Source organism: Siphateles boraxobius, unplaced genomic scaffold (assembly GCF_051911475.1).
Source record: "Siphateles boraxobius isolate OS27281-9 unplaced genomic scaffold, OSU_SipBor_1 33, whole genome shotgun sequence".
NCBI lineage: Eukaryota > Metazoa > Chordata > Actinopteri > Cypriniformes > Leuciscidae > Siphateles > Siphateles boraxobius.
The window spans coordinates 7,371,121-7,388,636 of NW_027508953.1; the positions used below are offsets into that span (position 1 = coordinate 7,371,121).

Consider the following 17,516-nt stretch of genomic DNA (forward strand, 5'->3'; position numbering starts at 1 on the left):
GGGTGAATCTCACAAAATCTAAACCATGTTCTGTTATAAAAACAATCCACTCCCTAATTGTTCATCAAAAGAAAAAAATAAATATATATATATATATATATATATAATATATTCATTATTTTTAAAAAAACTATTAATAATTGTTACTAATAGTTTGTATATTTAATGATAAATTAATAGACAATTATTAAATATACACTATATAATAATTACCACAATAAATTATATAATTGAATAGAGTATATAATCTACTAATATATTGTGGCATTTATAAAGAAATCAATATAGGATAAGAAAATTCCAACACTGATGAAAAGGAAATCGTTGAGTAAGTACTCACAATTTTGGCCATAAATTGTAGACTTTCAGATAATAGATGCAAGCATAGTAGCAACAAATGCGGCAATACTCTGTTGTTAATGAAGGATTCAACAAAGAAAGCTATAAAATTACATGCACAAGACATGCAGTCTGATGCTGATGTAACAGATTTCAGACTGCATTTACCACATCAGGACACATCACTGCAATCTCCAAGGCTGCAGTCGATCATGGAGCTGTCGAAGTGTTTCTAACAGAACTGTCCCTGATGACATCTACTAGTTATCTGCGTGTGGGTCATACTGTGCAATTCATTTTTCAAATATGGGAAAAAAAAATACACATATAGCGTGTGTGTGTGTGTGTGTGTGTGTGTGTGTGTGTGTGTGTGTTTGTGAGTGTGTGAGAGAGAGAGAGAGACAGAGAGAGAGAGAGAGAGAGAGAGACTCAATACATTTTCAGGTTAAACTGTACAATATACATGTTAGTCTCCTTGTTTTTGGATTATGGATTGACAATACCAACATTTCAGTAGTTAAAGCAACACTATGTAACATTTTTTACCTTAAAATAATGTTTCCAAAATCTTATCAGTGGTTCATCAAGTCGTAACAGGGTGAAAGTCACTTCTACCATAGCCTGACGGGGTCTGTATCGCTTTTACTGGCACTACAGAACTTCGGGGTTCGGGTAGTAACCCGACCACAAAAAGAATTACAAAATTCGACTGCTTTACGTCAGGCACTACAATATGCATTATTTCGTTTTTCTTCGTTTCTGATGAGAATATATCATCCAATACATCATCCTTTCATGAACTCATGTAACATACTCTACCTTGTCTGTTGACATCGTTCATTCTAAAGGCGGTGCTGGATAAACAGCGTGCGTGCGTGCGACGGTAGGCTAAATTATTTACGACAGCGGTAATCGACAATTTCGTTTCCAACCAGTAGGGCGACCGAAGAGGAAAAGTTCCATGGTGTTGCTTTAAGTACCACACTGAAGTTACATAATTCTATAACCAGTTTTCACAGCAATATATGATTTCATATTTGAGCAATTCATATTTAACATGATTTAATAAATGAATATTTAAATCAAGTTAGTGGAAAATTGGGCCTTTAAGCATTTCTAATACTTGAACGAGAGAAATAAACGAATAACAGTAATTGGTTTCCTCATCAATATTGTTGTTTAACAACATTCATTAACGCTATACGTTGCATTCACAAAACAGTCTGTGTTCACATTAATATCTTGTCAAGACTGCATCGCTCACATTGCAGCAGTATTAACACGAGATGTAAGCACTCTTCACAGATCATACGCACATGATGAGGTTGAACTTGGTCAAACTGTTGACGTCTCTAATCCCTACTGTAATATGATCTATTAAATCTGTTGTCTTCATTTGGATGCCTAATGAGTCTTGTGTTGAATAATATCACTATTTTAAAACTATGCCTCATGAGCAATCTGCACCGTTGCTTTTATTGCCTTATTCTTCATCCATCCGCTAATAAATACTAAATGTATGTATGCTTTATAGATAACTATGACTGCATCATTAATAAAATAACCATACCCAGTTATGGGATTTGCAGCTAGATTAGAGATGCCACTGAATCTGGATCAGTGCCATCAATGAGTGTTATATCTGTTATATTTGGCTGTAACATTAAATTTACTGAAGGCCTGCCAGTAGCCAACCATCGCGGTTCGGCGACCTGAAGCGATAACTTTCCCGGCATCAGCAGAGCGGGTCGTCTTGTTCACTGGTGTATGAAACTGGCAGCTGCTCAGCTAGAATTCCTACAAATTGAGATTCGGACAAATTCAACATTGTAGTGAGTGTTAGCTCTGTGAATTTAAAAAAAAAAAGACAAAATGGTCAGATTCACCACAAATATTTGCTTGCAAACTAAAGAGCTTTTATACATAAGTAGACACACATTATCCAAATCTAAAAACCTAAATCACAAAAGCATTTGCTACATGGACATAAAAATCAAGACGACAGGATTTGGCACAATCAGTATGCACCCCAGTGTCTTTAAAAAGAGAATCTGCTTTGGACTTTAGTGATTGATGTCCTCTCCACTTTAAGCCTTGATTGACTGATGGTATTAGAGCGAGTAATGCATATTAAGTTAAAGCCAACGTGGTTCAATCAATAAAATTCCAGCGGATGTCTCGGAGTTTCTTGCAACTTTACTTTTGCTGTTGATCTAATATACATAGCAGGGCTTGACATTAACTTTTTGAGGCACTTGTCCTTCGGACAAGTAAATTTATGTTTCACTTGTCCATGCACAAAAGTCACTTGTCCGGGTAAAGATTTATAATTTTATCTAGGGCTGCACAATTTGGGGAAAATGTCATATTCCTATTATTGAGATCAATATTGCGGTTGTGATATGCGATTGCGATATAATAAACAAATGGTTTCATGAGTCAACTTGTTTGGTTCTAAACCAAATGCACACACAGATTAGTGATAATTCTGAAATTAGCAATAACAACTAAATGATTGATAACACCTATAATGATCAATAAGCCAGTGATGTTTGGATAAAAATGAACTGTCTAACAGGTAGGACATATACAGAAATTGAATAAAGTTATCAAACAGTCTGCGCAGCATAAATTATAAATTATATATAGACTACTCCTTATTAAAGCTACACAAGTTCTTTAGTCAAGAGCAGTGAGTAATTTTCTCTGTTCCCTTTGTTCTTTCATTAACTTTACTGACAGAACACTTTATTGGTAGCTGGCCCTTTAAGAGCAGCCGCTGTGGACAGAGACGCGGATCTCACACGCGCCTCATTCTCTCATGAGTCACAACTCTTTATGTCCATCATAAGACTGCTCTTGTGTTATGAAGATACTCAACAAATGACATTTTGGCTTAATTGTGTGTGTTGATGTTCGTTCAAGCGCGAAAGAGAACTGTATTCTGGCGCGCGGTCTGTGCATGCGCATCATACTGGTGCGCGTCTTTCTGCGAGTCACATTCAGGACATTCACAGGCCATTCACATTCAGGACATGTCTTCGTTTCAAATCTGTAAAATTAAATCTGTAAAATAGACGTAACGAGTGGCACATAACGTGAAGTAACATGGCATTTTATTTTGTTTGAAATTTAACTTGTCCGGTCGGACAACTAATTTTCTCTTCTACTTGTCCTACAAAAAATCCACTTGTCCCGGACAAGCGGACAAGCCTTAATGTCGAGCCCTGCATAGCCCTAAATTTTACTTTCAAAGTTCATCCTAATCTCTATTTTCATCCCACAATCACATACTGCATATTATGCTCCAAAATGCAGCAGCTAGAGTTCTTATAGAACCAAGTAAGACCATATTAGCTTCTGTCTAAATGGTTTAGCTCCTCACAGGGCTTGACGCTTACTGTTTTCCCCAAGCAGCACATGTGCTCGTGACTTGAAATATTTAAGAGTGCATTTAAAAACGTTGATAAATGCAAGTTTATAAAATGATGTGTTTTACCTTAATAAATAGATAAAAGGAGATAATTACAAGAATATATATATAAATTAGACATGTCACAATAATTGCTGAAGCTTTCAATCACAGTATATGGTATTATCACAGTACTGAATTAAGTTACCAAAAAAAAAACTTTGAACGTTTAAATTCCATAAAACAAAGCAAAAAAAGTGTATAAAGTAAATAAATGTTTCAAATAGATTAAAGTGCAAAAAAATTAACTTAAATGATTTACAATAAGGTCTCGTTAGTCAATGTTAATGCATTAACGAACAATGAGAAATAGTATTTGTTACAGTAGTTATTTATTCTTTGTTAATGTTAATTTAATAGAAATACAACGGTTCATTGTTAGTTCATGTTAGCTCAAGTGCATTAAATAATATTAACAGATACAACTTTTGATTTAAATAATGTAGTAAATGTCAAAGTTAACAATAACTTAGATTAATAAAATTATTTGATTCATTGTTTAACATGAACTAACAATGTCAAATAAAGTGTTACCAAACAGTAATAAGGAATCAGAACGTTTTCGATCAATATCTATAGGCATGTTTTAGTCCAGATTAAAATGTAAATAATTACCTATTAAGTCTTTAAGTATTAAGTAATTGGTACTGAGATTCTCTTGGTCGGCGTTACGTCACAAATCATGTGACCTGCATAGCAACAAGCCGCCGCCGTGTTTGAAGGGTAAAACAAACCGAAGGCAAAGCCTGAGGAAAATCAAAAAGGTATATATTCACAGAAGTTTTGCTGTGGATTATGTCAGTTATGGATACTAACGGACTACTTTGTATTAATGATGAATGATATCTGTGTATTCGAATGTATGTCGGTGGTGAGAAGTGAATGTAATAAAACACTAATGTAAAGCGCTTTGTGACTAGCTAACGTTACATGTCTGTGAAAGGCGCTAGCAGCTATATGAATACAGATCTTCTTCTTCTATTACAGAATGTCTTATCAATATATAGACAGTCTCCTAGCGCCTGCATGTAGGTTTAGCATTACAATATTGTCCCTATCGGCATCCAGCTGAGTCCTGGGAGAACAACCCAAAAGCATGGCCCAGGCTCGAGTATCCAGACATATACATTTACCTCATCAAATCCCCTGGTATGAACACCATGTGTACATACCATGTGTCCTACACTTGCAGTCATGTTTAAATACCCATCAAGCATCGATTACATTAACTATGTAATCGATTTTTTATTCATTAAAAAAACAAAAAACTGTTCATTCAAAAGCACTGTGTTACAAAGTGGCTGTAATGAACAGTCTGTCAGTGGCACAGCTTGTACAATGTCAGTGAGGGACACAGTTTTTTCAAAAAAGCCAATAAAGGCTAACTGCATAAATGTATAGTTTTTAGGCATGATTCTCGGCGCTTGTTTATCTTCCGCTTTCGTGTTGCTTAATGGCGGGCACTTGTTTGTTTTACCCTTCGCCGCGTTGCTATGCGCGCGCAGTGCATTATAGGAGTAAAAGTCCCAGATGTCCGACCTTGAGAATGAACACCATAGTGAATTTATAAATCTGACTGGCTGTTTGAAACATTTAAATACTGTTCAGAAACAGAAAGAAGCAGCTGCTTTGTTTACAGGGTTACCAGGGTAACGGCTGAATTTCTGCTGTTCCATAAGTGCCATCTACTGTCAGAGAATGAATATTCAGTGCATCTTCACTTATTCTGCCTTGTTTCTCATCCGTGTTATTTTTTTTAAGTGTAATATTTACATTAGGATGTATCGCTGTTTTCCATTCAAAAAATGTAAGACCTCTTAAAATGATAATGAAGATGTTTGTTTAACCAATTAAGATATTTAAGACATTTTATTTGCACTCATGCTCCTATACATTTTACAGTTTGCACACATTTATTTTTAGTCGCAAATGCGAGTGAAACTCTTGCATAGTCAAGCCTTGCCTCAGTACTTGAGCGAGCTATTGACAGACACATTATAGTCCTTCACGTCTATTGCGGTCTAAAAATTCTAGTCAGTTGATAATACCTAGAATAGACCACGGGCGGAAGATTCTTTTCCTATTTAGCACCTAAACTCTGGAATAGTCTTCCTAGCCTTGTTCGGGAAGCAGACACACTCTGTCAGTTTAAATCTAGTCTAAAAACATCTCTTTAACCTGACATACACCTAACACATAATCAATTTAAATTATTCAAATCAGTTAAATAATTGTTGGGCTGCATAAATTAGGTCAACCAGAACCAGGATCACTTCCTATAACACCCTTTACTTGTTACATCGTCAGAGGAAAGGCTCTCTCATCCTTATCCAGAGGTTAATGTAGTCAACCGGATCCAGTCAGTATCCATATCAGATTGTGAACCTGCACCGACATGACCACAATGTATCCCTGAATGTCAGCAGAGACCATGTCAACTAGATGAGCCCTAGAAACGGATCCCCGTCGACACGACAGTCATCAGAACAGCAAAGACCACAAGAACCAGATCCTTTGGAGTCCTCTGCACAGACCCCTTATGCCAGCTTCGTCTCAATACTGGTGTGATGAATCCCGATCTTCAAGCAAAAGGAACTGGATGAATTTAATATTCTAAATTATGTCATGAAATCATAATTACAACATGTTCATTTGTTGGCCGGCCAGAGGAGAACTGCTCCTCAGACTGAGCCTGGATTCTCCCAAGGTTCATTCTCCATTTTGCTCACCTGATGGAGTTTGGGTTCCTTGACACTGTTGCGTTTGGCTGCTTAGTTGGGGACACTCAATATTCAACAATATTCATTGGGACTCTATCGGATGAAAACTGAACTGAGATAGATGATGACATCACTGTTTTCTGCAAAGCTGCTTTATAGCTGAATAGGACTCATTTTATAGTTGATGGCCTTTACAGTTTTTGAACGAAACTGAATTAACACAGAACTGACTTCAGCTGAACAATGACACTATCTGAAGAGAATTGGACTGAGCTAGACGATGACATCACCGTTTTCTGCAGAGCTGCTTTACAGGCGAACTGAACTCATTTAAAAATTGACGATCCGTACAACGGAACTGAACTGACTTCAGCTTAACAATGACACTATTTTTCTTTTTAATTGATCAACAGGAAAATAATGATTCAATGATGCAAACTAGGTTCACTCTAAAGCTGCTTTGAAGCAATCTGTTTTGTATAAAGGCCTACTTAATGTTTTTTTAAGTCTCCTATGTTGTTTTCTCTTTCTGAAAAATGCATATGGCCAATATTTCTTGGAGATGCATCTACTAAAAACAGCGTTGCCCAGGCTTATGCCATTTGGCATGGTATGGAGATAACATTGAGGCGTTGAACTAAAAAATTGCACACAAAGGACAGATTCTGGCCATGTCCAGAACGACAACGCAGTTGGCCTGCTTGCCAATGCACTTAAATAAAGATGATGAGTAATGGAGTGGGCAGAAACATCTGGCTGTGATGCTCTACTCCGTAAGCATCGTTACGACTGGGGGCATTGTTAGTGTGAAGAGGACTAAAGTAATAAAATGGGGGATGATAAATAATAAACAGAAAAGCATTGACAACACACCTGAAGGCTTATTTCATTACACAAGAACCCTGCACTTTATTAGAGATAATGAGAAACAATCCCAGGGTGAGTGTTACAGTTGAATGCTTCATAGTCACTCTTCTCATCCTTTGATACTGATGTCATTGGATTTATCCGTCAAATGGGCTTCTTCATCTTCAATACAATCTCTTAAACTGTGGCTGTGATGAGTAAACCGTGTGGCTTTTGAATGCTAGCCTGACATACGTTTCAAGCTATAACAGGTTTAGAGAAATAGCCAGTAAGAAATAAAAATAAAAAGAGACCTCTCAATTGTTTAATACTATATTTCTCCAGCAGTGTGTGAATAAATCCACAAGCTATCCACGTGAATTTTATAGATGTATACGTTTTCGGTTTGCCAACAATCATCTCATTTTATTTCATTTTTATACACCCTAAGGAACTGAAACATCTGAGGGAAAATGAGCAAAAATCTGGGTTACAGTTAGGGTTACACTGAAAATGATGAATGGGAGGAATCCATAAATGTTAAAATTCTCTGTGTTAGTTTTATAGCTACAAGATGTAAACTGTTAACCTGATTTTAGTACGAGAAAAGAAAAAAAAATACTTCGTAAAGTTATTCAACTTTTACGACTTTGTGACCATGACAACAATCACATAAATGACAGTAAAAATTACTTTGAAAGCTTAACAACTTTAATAATACACAAACAGATAAAACGAGTTAATGTAAGCTTCACATTTCTAAACATTGGCGTCATTCACTTATTGTACATTCCTCACTGCAACCTTGATTGTTGCTTTTTTGTTTTAAATAGAAACAAGGGACAAGCCTAAATATTTTTATGGTTATCAACATTATACAACAAACACTTTCGTTTGAGCTTAACTTGTACTGAACCAGGAATATTCCTTTAAAAGTATATGAGACTTCCCTGAGTTCCCTGAGCTGTGACCGAGCAACCTCCAAGTAGGCTTGCTGCAAGCCGCACACAGATTAGGCCTACATCACTTGTCCACAGCAGCAATTTTTTGTAATAAAAAAGCATTTAGTTCAGTTAGAGAACAGACACTGCAATTAAAAACTGAACACGTCTGCTTAATTCAGTGTGAGCAAACCGAGAGTCGTAGCACAGATCAGCAACAGGAATTTCATTTTTCATGTGACGAGAGTTAGGCGAGATGATGATTTGGTTTCAAGATTTCGGAGGTAACACTCATTTACATACACACACAAGAATGAGGCTGCCGTGTTATTCGTTTTGTTAATAAAAGTTATACGTTTTAAGTTTGTCACTAGCACTACAGGGTTCTCAAGTTTTGAAGACAGGTAAGAGTGACGCTGCGGCATATTAAATATATTATAAATAGTTTTTCTGCGTGAGAAATACAATGTGTGGCGGGAGTGCGTGACAAAAGACCGAAATTAGTGACTGTCACGCTCGATGCGTGACACTTGAGAGCCTGTACTGTTTTGTTGTTGTGTTTTTCATTAATAATAATAATAATAATAATAATAATGAACCTACCATTCAAGAAATTGCCACCCCCGAATTGCCGCGAAAGTAAAATGTGCACGGCCGCACAGGCTTTCACAAGAGATTTAAAAGCGAGGTGGAAAAGAGGGAAAAACTCCAACATCCACCCCAGTTATACCGGTATTAACGGTTATACATTCTTTACAGTACTTGAGTAAATTTTTCTAATTTTTCTAATTTCTTGAATATAATTAAATTGTGGTACTTGAGTTGAAACAAAATAAATTATTCAACTTCGCTACATTTATTTTCCCGCCAAAAGTACAAAGTACTTTAACGAAGGTGCCAACGAAGCAACAGGCATTTGGCAGGGCATTCAAAACGCGCTTTGACATTCAATCACTGGCGCACACGTTTTGAATCAGTATTGCTAACGTTTTAATATTTTGGTTAATGCAAATAAGCTATGATCATACTCTGATTTATAATTTTAATTATGGCAGCTCATGAAATGGGTCAAAGCCTACCGTTGATATTACCAGAGCACTGAGCAGTTGAAGTAAATAGAAAACTCAGCTCAAAGGAGGACGCAGAATGGAGCAAGAACAATGTAATGCATGCGCACAGTTGAGTTTAATGGTAAAGTTTGCCATCTTTAACAATACAGTTAAACTAAATGTATGAAGCAAACTTTGTATGAAGCTGAAATAGGGGTGTGCGATATTGACGAAAAATTATATCTCGATATTATATATCTCGAGTGTTTATTTTGTTGGTACTTTGGCAGGTTTAGGACTGTCGTGGACAGCCGAGTCCTAAAGTTTTTTTTATATTCTTCATACTCTGTGTGGTGGTCAGTTCACAGCAGTGACAGAAATTATTTTTTCCAATGTTTCAATTGATTTTTACCTAATATGGGTATTTTTACCTTTATAAAGTCATTTTTAAACCTAGCTATATGCATGCATCATCATTTGTGTCAATTTCATAAATTTAATCAAATTAAATTATAAAATAAGACAATACGGCTGTTTCCAATCAAAAGAAATCAGTATCAACAAAATTCATCTTTGCAATATTGAATATTGATATTTAAAATAATTTTAAAACAAGAAAAGATACTTTAAATGTGAAATTGAAACCGCCAGTAGTTGGCAGCGAGTCAATGTTAATGAGCGAATCATTGAGATTCAACCGATTCATTCAAATGGCTGATTCGTTCAAGGAAAGAAGCATTTGACTATCTTCTATCCTAGTCAACTGATTTGGCGAAATAGAGCAAAAACAGGCAATATGGTGTCTAAAATGTAAGTCACTTAATATTAACTTCTTGTTTATTAAACTTGTATAAAATCAATATCACATTTGTTATCATGCTGATATTTGTAGAAAAACTGCACTCGTGTGATATATATTACTAAATGAGGATAAAGACTAAATCATCCAGTGAAAGCGTGCACTCTAAATGCGCACCCGCACTAGTCTAATCTACAAGACTACATAACAGAGCATACATGCACTCATGCAAGATCGCATGATTTATCAGATGCACATAAAAGTGTAGTTCGTTTCTATAGCAACAGTGGGCTCCCAGCAGATTTTCGGTAGAATGAAAAAAAGAGAATTTTATTAAACATGTTAACCCATGCCCAACTTTATTTTATACGGGCACTTTTCTATTCATACTGTTTTAATCCCTCATTACTTTGATCCGACCGCTCACTCGCCCTTCTTTGCTTTTGCCCTAAAAAACATTAAAATGATCTTACGTGGAATTACTTTTCAAAATTAGTAATAAATCAATCGCTCTTGGCAACAGGGATAGCTAGTATGTTTGCTTAGCATACCGTCAAAGATGACAATTTATGAGATTAATGTGTAAAAAGTTTTGCACCAAAATCACAATACACATCAGTCTTGTTGGAAATAACTGTTCCGTGTTGCTTCTTAAAAACAGAGTGAGGCAGATTTTTATAAAATTCTATGATACAGGCTATGTCGATTAGCGTTGCATTATAGATATAGCCTACATTATTCTTATGAAAATGCCTGAGATGGCTTGAAGAACACAGATATATCATCGTAATTGTGTTTGTCTTCATGTTTCATCAGTCAAAATGCGTCTATTTGCATATTATATCCATATAAGAGATTTCCTGAAATGTCATAAGTTTAATACTTCTATGAATCTCACTTTTGGACTTTCTGCGTGAGGGTGCTCTCTGGCTTCCAGTAAATTAAACAGAAATTACATGAGTGTTTAACGCTCCATACTGCTGTCATCACCTCATTTAGGGTAAAAATAGAAAAATAATACTTTGTACTAGGTACTTTGCAATGTAGTAACTTGAGTAGTTTTTAAGCAAACTACTTATTTACTCTAACTTCAGTCAAATTATTATTTAGTACTTCTAATTGTACTCAAGTAAATTTGTCACACGTCGATTAACCAGCGGGAAAATACCCTCACCGTCACATCCCTACCTCCACGCAAGAATAATTTGTCCTTTGGAAGTCTTTCTTTGGATGGGTATCAAACAACATATTTTTTATCAATTGGTGAACATCAGAAAGCAACACTGTCCAAAACAATGATGCCTATTGCCAAAAATCCATGATAAATTAATATCTCCTCCTTGAGATACAAAATGAAGAAAAAGCTGGAAAACTCATTCACCTCAAACACAGCGACGCATCCCACTCAGGAGACAAAAAAAAACTTGCAATGGTGAGGAGCTTAATTTGAATCCTATCCCAAAGCCCAGTGGGAGGCAGGAGAGAGTGGAGCACCAAAGAGTAAAAGTGACAGTGGCAGCAGCAAGCCATATTGCCCTGCATTGAAAATCACATCTGTGGAGGCCCCTGAGATTTAATTTCGGATGCTCGCGGGGAGCCAGTTTCTGTCTCTCTCACTCAGGGGAAAGAGAAGGAGGGAATCCCTGCAAACTCCACCCTACCAACTGCCCGCCCCCACAAGACATCATGTCAGATTAAGTCGAACCCAGGATGAGCTTGGCTAGCTTTAGTATCAGAGGCTCTGGATTCCACAGCTCAGACTTCAAGTGCACAAATAAAATGACAGTTTACATTGGAACAAAGAGGGATTTACAATCAATGGCGAGAGAGAGAGAGAGAGAGAGAGAGAGAGAGAGAGAGAGAGAGAGAGAGAAAGAGAGAGAGAGAGAGAGAGAGAGAGAGAGAGAGAAACATTCACGCCTGCCCGATAAGCAAGGGTAATTTACGGCTGATTTCAAGCCCCGATGTTAACAGAGTGCGAAATAGCGGTTCACCCTTGTTCCCTTTTCACTAAGGTACTTATTTAGATGAGCAATCAAGCAGTCGAAAGACAAAGACATCATTCCACCACATATCACTTGAGAAAGGGGGGGGGGGCAACTTGACCAAAAGGCTACAAATTAAGGACAAAACTCAACGGCATCAAGTTCATACTAAGCCAGCACATGAGGGTAGTGCGCTTGCTGCAATCGAACTGAAAATCAGATGAATAAATACATATGGGGAGTCTCTGCTGGTATCAAGAAGAAAGTGTGGTGTTATTAATTCACAGTGATCAGAGCGCATCTGGGTTTGGGTGAGATTCTTCAGGAGGTGGAGAAAAGACCGGCGAGAGAGAGCATGTGGAACGATGCTGGCTGCCAGGCAGCCTAGTGCAGGACCATTAGACAGAAAATGTCTGTTGCGCATTGGGAGAGATTGTGTTTAAATATCATGATGTCACTCTGCCACGGTATAAGCAGGGGTCTGAGTGATTTCACAGCCAAATAAAGCAAAGGGAGGAGATCGAATAGCTAGAAGGAAAGCAGAAATAGTAGTCATAATTGATGATAAATTGAACAGAGGTTAGATCATATGCTCACTTCCACATAAAATGTTTAATTTCCTATTTTCAGTTCAATAATCATGGGTTGGATTAAATGTTATTCAATATGGTGATATATGCACTTTCTGTGGCAATCAGAAGATTGTCACTGAGAGTATAACGTAAAAATGATGGAAGGCTTAAGCTATTTGGAATTGTGGCTTCATTGCATCATTGACTTCCTGTCACATGCCTTTGAGGTCGACCTTGCGGAAGAGCCGAAACCCTGTTTTGACATGAAGTTGGATCGAAAGTCGAATCTATTGTTATCTGAGAGTATCCTGGGAGTTTGAGCCGCACTACAATTGTCTGGGGACGACAGGAGTTTATAAACAAAGGTACAAATAAAAGAGAAGGTGAAACCGTGTCTAGAATTGTCATTGAAACAGTGGCTTCCATTATTTAAACGCTACACATGCAAAATGAGGGCTCCCAAAAGAGTTTGGTTCATCACACTGAACAGAATATCACTGACTTAACTACATTTATTCTCATTAGCCGCAAATGGTCAATGTCTGCTTTCCTTGGTGCCTCATAATGCTGAAATCATATGAAAGAAATATAAATCTCCTCAATTTCACAATGGGCCTAGGCATCAATATCTAGGTAAAAATATATCACAGACATAAATAAATGTCTCGCGCACAAAGCATATGCCTTTATGTGCTTCAAAGCTAGCAGTTTTGCTGCTTCAGCGTCTTCCCCGGTAGCATACATAGAGTTTTTTTTAAAAGTAAAATGCCTGCTATTTCTAGATGCAGCCAGCGTCTGAGTTGTTCCTCCCAGTGATTCCACTGCCGAGCAGTGAGAAGACAACATCAACAAAGAACCAGCAGGGTGAAGAACAGGAAAAGCAGGATGCGGAGCTGCTGAAAATCATTAGCACTCTAGATCTCAGAGAAGCTACACTGTCAAGATTTTAAGTCTCACTTCACATAGTGATGTTGACAAATCCTATGGTACCATGGGAAAGCAACGTGAGCTGCTACAATCCTCTTCGTTTAGATTCAGTTCCATCCCTATGAGCTTCAGACAGCAGGAACAGAAGACATAGGGTTATTTAAACTGTACCATGGTAAAAGGGTTTGATGAGCCTTTAACGGCTCTGGTTATAATAGTCATTTGCCCGTCTCATCCCACTGGTTAAATTATATAGAAATATTCAGTGTCTGTCGATTTTAGGAGCCCATTTTTGGACACCTGTTGAGAAATGTTTTGGAATATAGAGAGGCTAATTGCTTCTATATCTCTTTTTTGACATTTAATTAAGTTTAAAGGGCAAGGAAAGTCCTTCTGGAGGGTTTTCAGGTATTACAATCTAGGCAAATACAGGTGCGTTCTGTCTAAACGGCCTTGAAAGGCGTATCCACACCCTAGCCTAATCCAGCACAACACTTCATCACAAAATCAAATCATCACACAATGAATTAATTTTTTTTCTAATATGTAAAAATATGTTATCCTCATTCAGTACAGACTGTACTTCAGATTTGGATATCGCCCAACCGCAAACAATAAAGCAATCATTATATGACATTAGATAAATGTAGTAAAATTTCAACTTCTCTGAAGTCTTGTGAAAAATATCAGTCAGTCTCAGTCTTGTACATGGGGTGATGTAACACAGCTCTGATGCATAGACATGACAGGGTTGGACGTAGGAGGTGGCTCCTCAGAACAGCTGGGGTCTGGCAAGCACTGAATCCCGTAGGGAGGGGGCTTGAAAAGGCGAGGGGAAACAGGACGCAATTTGGCTCCTCTCTCACTTTCTCCCTGGGATGTGCCTTTTCAAGACCTCTAGGCTGGCTTCCTGTTGGGCAGTCATCCCAAAATGCCCTCAAGCTGTGCTCCTTCAACTGAAACAAGTGAGGTTTTTTGTTTTTGTGTGTGTATGTGTGTGTTTATATGGTGGGTGGTTCTTGGAGTCAACAACTGTAACCTGGGGAGGACTTTGAAGCAGCAGCAATCTCTGAGACAGCCCAAACTGTGCACCATCACCAGCTCCTTTCTGCCACCTTCAGACCTGTCAGATGAGCCTTTAGGTGGCTCCAGCAAAAACCTGGCTTTCTCATAGGAAATCATCTAAGACTGTCAAACTAACTCGAATGTCTCAGGCAGGTCACCTGCACAACTTCAACATTTAGCTAGGAGATGGCTGAAGGCTTAGTGAAGCGCTGTCAAATACACTGAGCAGCCTACCCTATATAAAACCTTTCCATTGAGAGCTGGCCGAACACGGTAAGATAAATAAGTAGAACGACAGCCACACCAAAAGTAATTGAATCTACAACCCAAATATGTCATTCACAGCATTCTGACATTTGCAGCAACGTTAAAGCCCAAGGAACAATAAAAAATCAGCTCATTCCTCCTAATAGCCGGAGACGTGCAGATTCCGTGGATCTTGATTGCCCAGTAACAAGTGGTACACAAAAGGAGGCAATCTGAGCTAAGAGAGAAGGCACCTCAATTACTAAACTCAGCACACTGGCTCTGATATTTCAGACCTAATGAAATGTATTTGATTCTGGCATTCTAAAAGCATTATATTTATTAAACAGTAGCCTAAACTGTTACCTTTTTTAATAAGCTACAATTCTATAAACAAACTATTATTCTGAGTTACAGAAATTACATAATTTGTGTGTATTATATTATGAAAACCACGTGAAATCTTTGAAATGTCGGCATATTTGTGCACTTGCGGCTAAAAACAACATGACGAAAACTGATTTATTGTTTGATCACAACTAAAAAAAGAAAAAAGGAGCAAGGAATGACTCCATTAAAACGGCAGTTCACATGTAAGGTAAAAAAAAAACAATAACAAGAAAAATATAGGACTATTTCGCGCGACCACTTGTCAAACACACAACACTGTAATACGGAATGGCTTTACATACGTGCTCTCCTGCTGCTCTCCCTAAGGAAGCATACTAGGCTCTACCCTTGTCAGTGAGGTAAAGTTGAGACCCTATTCACGAGCCCATAGAGTAAAAGTCACTACTATCCTACATGGCTTTAGGATGTCTAGTTGATAGTCGGCTTAGAAGAGAGAGAGAGAGACCTTGCGTTATGTGCACGCGCATCAATGACAGAGGGGTCAAACCCCTCGCGCACCGGCCGGTTGTCTCCTATCCATCAAAGGGGATATGCGCGCGAGATGCAGGAGCGTTCAGGCGCTGCCGCATAAGCGTGTCTCGTGCTTGTCATCTTTTGTCGATTTGAAGGGCAAAAATCCGTTAAGGACTTCACCAAACACCCCACAAGAAAGAAAAACAGCATACTCACTGTTTTTCAGGATCCAGACACTCTGTTCTCCCTGCGGCACTTCGTCACTTGTATATCCATTCCAGAGCTGCCCATTTTCACGACGTTTCAACCCGGTATGTTTCTCTGAGGTAAAACGAAAAAAAAAAAAAAGAAATTGTACGTACAGACAGTCTCGACCTCTCTTTACTCAGCCTGCCTACATGTTGCTGACTAGCTCTCTCCCACCCTCCTTACCTCCCCCCTCCCGTATCTTTCTCACTCACTCAGTCTCTCTCTCCAGTTATTTTGTTAAAATTCAGTATATACGCCCCGTCACCTAGCAACCTCTCTCTCTCTCTTCATCACTCACGCGACACGTGTTGAATGCTAAACTTGCCGTTGTGGAAAGATGCAGGACTGTGCGCCTGTGCACGCACCGGTGGCGTATCACTATGCAATCAACATACTTATTATAGTAGGCTTTCTCACGCCTCCTCGTCCTTTAACCCCAACCTGTAACGTTCCACTTATTGCCCCTTAAATACCCCAGAGACGCAACTAGCGCAGCCGCCCCTAAAATGAAAAGCAAAAGAGATATAAACATAATTACTCGAATAATTAAAACAGTGCTCATTAATAATTAAGACTAAATTATTCTCTAACCTGGTCATACCCATTATTTTCTGTCATTGTGGTATTTATTTTACAAAATAGTTTTTTTTTTATCAATCCCAATGGGGTTTGACTTGCGCAAGGTGAAAAGGTGAGATGTGAGAGCGTTTCAATTCAAACTCTGAGGATTTTTGTCTGTTTTGTCGGAGGCTACTCCTCCCCCGAACCGGTCATTTTGTTGTCCTCTGCTGGACGTCAGGGTGTTGTATGCTGCAGTGAACGTGAGTGCTCAGCATTCTGCTGTCCTATCCTATCCGAAGGTAATCACTTCTGCTGTGTATTTGGAAGGACTGAGAGATACAGACCGTGTTTGCGTGGATGGAGATGTTGTGGGTGATTGAGTATAGAAGTGTGCGTTTGCAAAATTGAATTGAATTTTACCACGCCCCACAGGAAGTTGAATTGAATTGACAGGAAGATAAATTTATTGAATTGGAATTAGTAATAGTTGATGGTATCAAACTATTTTCCCATTCCTGTAATAAGAAAAATATCAGATTAATTTTTCAATCCAATCATAAAATCTCTCCTTGGGAATGTTTTTGGAGTGCACAAATTGCTGATATTCATTGGAAAGAGGCATTGTTAAATCCATATCAATTTTGTATGCTGAATAAAGTTAAAGAGGTACATTTTAAAATACTTCACAAAATCTGCCAACGCTTTGTTATCCAAGTTCATTGACATTGACAACAAATGTTCTTTTTGTACTGTACCACGAGGAAGACTTGGCTCATTTGTTTGACAACTGTGATTTATCTTTAAAATTTTGGTCTTATATTAGTCATTTTCTTTTTGCCCCAAGAAAGGTGAATTATAAATTATCTCTAAAAGATGTTATA

At 37.9% G+C, this 17,516-nt stretch overlaps 1 protein-coding gene across 1 annotated transcript in view; it reads right to left on the minus strand.

The window, feature by feature from the left end:
- grin2da (glutamate receptor, ionotropic, N-methyl D-aspartate 2D, a) overlaps positions 1 to 16,298 on the minus strand; it is an 80,497-nt gene extending 64,199 nt beyond the window's left edge. Inside the window, exon 1 of the mRNA XM_077195237.1 lies at positions 16,042 to 16,298. The gene's annotated coding sequence lies outside the window, so the exon portion shown is untranslated. The remainder of the gene's footprint in view (positions 1 to 16,041) is intronic.
- Between the last annotated feature and the right edge of the window lie 1,218 nt (positions 16,299 to 17,516).